Genomic DNA, 2,958 nt, shown 5'->3' with positions numbered 1-2,958 from the left:
CGTATGCGCTTAGATGCCGCTGCCTTTGAGAAAGTGCTCCCGGAGTCGATTATCACAGCCCAAAATGAGGACGAAGTCGATAAGCTCCTAAAATCTTTGGCAAACTTGGTTCGATGCAAGCAGCTGACATTTTGGCAGGTCATCGAATGCAATGAACACGTCGTTCTGGCTCACATTTGTAACGATGAGGCTCCTTGGATTAGATACTCTGTTGTTATAAAAACTTGCCTAACTCTGAGATTATAAACATCGCAAAAGCACCAGTGAAGCGGCTCGGGTCCAAAGTGCTAGTTCCGTCGGCGGTCGACAGCAGATGAAGGCTGCTGGATTTGCTTGAGGGATTCGAGGAGTTCAACAGTGCCGTGCGTTCAAGTTCTCAAAGCTCAGAAATGGACATCTGCGAGACTCGTTTCTCTTCTGAGCAAAATATCCGCAACGCAAGGAGACGATAACTCCCCGACCATTCAACTGCTGGCCGAGCAAGTGAAGCTGATGTCAACAAAAAAAAAAAGAACGACGGCGCTACTCTGCTGACTTCTTGGTTTACTGCTGCATACTTTTTACAATAATGCCTCATGCATACAAATACATGCGCAGTAACGGGAGCATCATCATGCCACACCCAAGGAATATTAGGTCAAAATGTTCCTCACTTAGGATAAGCCCCCTATTAGAGAAGCAAGACAGCATATTCCTTCGCTACATGGCCGAGAAAAAATCCGAGTTGAATGAGCAGCAAAGCTAAGTAACTTTGATGGTAGATAAAATTCACGTAAAAGTTCTTTTTTGGCTTAAAAGGGGGCAACATCGCTGGTATCGCGTTGAACAACGCAGAAGCAGAAAACAGTGCATTTTAATTTATGCTACACAGCCTAATGTGCAAGTATAAGGAGGTTGCACACGCTGTACCCGTGAATAAGGCTAATAGGAAATTTCTGCACAAGGTTTTGGGAGACGTACGTCATTCGCGGCTAAGAAAAAAAATGGATACAAAGTCATGTGCGTTGTGACTGACAAAAACGCTGTTCATCGAAGCGCGATGATGCCTTTTAAGTACTCTGTACCAAGACCCCCCGAGCCGCACTAAAAAAATCACGGGCAAATGATTTAGTTTTTCCGCACACATCAGCTCCCCACCGGCCATTGTTCTTTGTCATTGACCCGGTGCACCTACTGAAGTGCGGGCGCAACAACTGGTTAAAACAAAATGACCAGCATTTCTGGTTCCTTGAGTTTGTACCAAGCACAACGGAAGAGCGGTGCATGCATCATGCGCTTTTTAACACCATCAAAGACGCATATAATTTAAAGAGTGAGCAGTTGCTCCGGTACGGCTGCATTCTGTCCAGGAAAGCTCTTTCTCGAACAGATTTTGAGAAACAGGATGTTAAACTTGCTTTGCAGGTATTGAGTGAGTCCGGACCAAACTAAACCGAAAGAAACCGCCAGTTTCATCAATATTATCGTAAAATGGTGGAAAGTTGTCAAAGTCAAAACTCTTTTCAAAGGACTGAGACTAAGGGATGAATATCAAAAACCTTTCTACCCTTCTCACTCGACTTGAGGATTTACTTTTTGAGAACTTTCTTGGGCTGGTTGGAGGAATGGAAAGAAAGGCGCGAGGATGCCTTCAAGTTGCCAGTAGAACCTAATGGCGCCCTTATCCAGACGATTCAAACATTTGTTGAAATTGCAATATACTCCTTTGAGGAGCTCAAGATGTCCTTTCTGCTTCTTGGGAAGTTCCAGACCGACATTCTATAAGACCGCTTTAGATGTTACCGACGACTGGCTGGTTCGCAATATCATTTGTTCGTAAGGCAAATCTATGAATGTGAGAACAAGTTACCACTACAAACACACTTCCAAAAATGTGCGCGGTATCTGCAATCGAGAACGAGAAAAATCAAAATTGGGTAGGGCTGCAATTTCAAGCAGCCGTGCCAAGCGGAATATTCAACATTGTTTTGACCGAACAGGTGTTGTCAAAACTGAAGGATGAAGTTCTAGTCATTGCATATGTAACTGGTTACTCGGTGCACATCGCTCTGAAGAGGTTGAAATGCGAAAAATTCAAAGAGCTGTTGGCAATTGACAAGACTGGCGCAGTTTCGCATGAAAATCAATGTACACTGTTGTCAAAGAAATTGACAGGGAAGGGCTGGTTTATCCAGCAATGCAAGCTATGAATGCTATGGCTCACATTTAGGTTGTGATGGAAGAGCTGTCCAAGCGTGCGGAATTTCTAAAGGTCCAGAACCAGCTCCAAGTGGCTACGAAACACACACTCCAACTGTTCAGCGATGGGGAGCTTTCAAGCTTCGACGTCTGTGAAAAGAGAGACAGCAGTGAGATAGTGCTGAAATATGTGTTGTGGTGCAGCACAAACATTCTCCTCAAAAATTTCTGCCTACGATTAAATGACAAGGTGTCTGACCCGGACAACAAAACTAGGAATCGGAAGTTGAAAACTCTGACAAATAGATGAATAAAACATGTATAAGCATATAACAAAGGCCTGGCTCTCTGCTGTGTTTTTCTGTCCTATTTTAGAGCGAATACTTCACGCGTAGTTGAGAAAAACGAAAAGGAGTCATCTGACCGCACAACTATTATACGGAGAGTACTAAAGCGCTCCTTCACTTGCGCCGTACGGCGGCCCCGTCCGGCCTGCGTCACTCAAGCAGCCCCCCTGGCCTTGAACCAGTATAGGCGGCATTGCTTGGACCTGCTTGACACTTTCCCAAATTCAACGTCTGGAATTAAATAAACCATCTGAGCGACCGACAACCTTACCCACTATATAAGCCGAGGCAAAAGCCCTACCGAACAGAACCGGAGCCACCGACAACCTTACCCGCTATATAAGCCGAGGCAAAAGCCCTACCGAACAGAACAGGAGCAGAAGTCGCCAACTTTTTCGTGGAGTGCATTCTTCTGCGACACGGCGCCGCCGAT

General features: G+C 45.2%; 1 pseudogene; it reads left to right on the top strand.

The window, feature by feature from the left end:
- Window positions 1-1,263: 1,263 nt before the first annotated feature.
- LOC144120066 (uncharacterized) lies at window positions 1,264-2,488 on the top strand (annotated as a pseudogene).
- Window positions 2,489-2,958: the final 470 nt, after the last annotated feature.

Source organism: Amblyomma americanum, chromosome 2 (assembly GCF_052857255.1).
Source record: "Amblyomma americanum isolate KBUSLIRL-KWMA chromosome 2, ASM5285725v1, whole genome shotgun sequence".
Taxonomy (NCBI): domain Eukaryota; kingdom Metazoa; phylum Arthropoda; class Arachnida; order Ixodida; family Ixodidae; genus Amblyomma; species Amblyomma americanum.
This window is presented reverse-complemented; position numbering and strand designations above follow the sequence as displayed.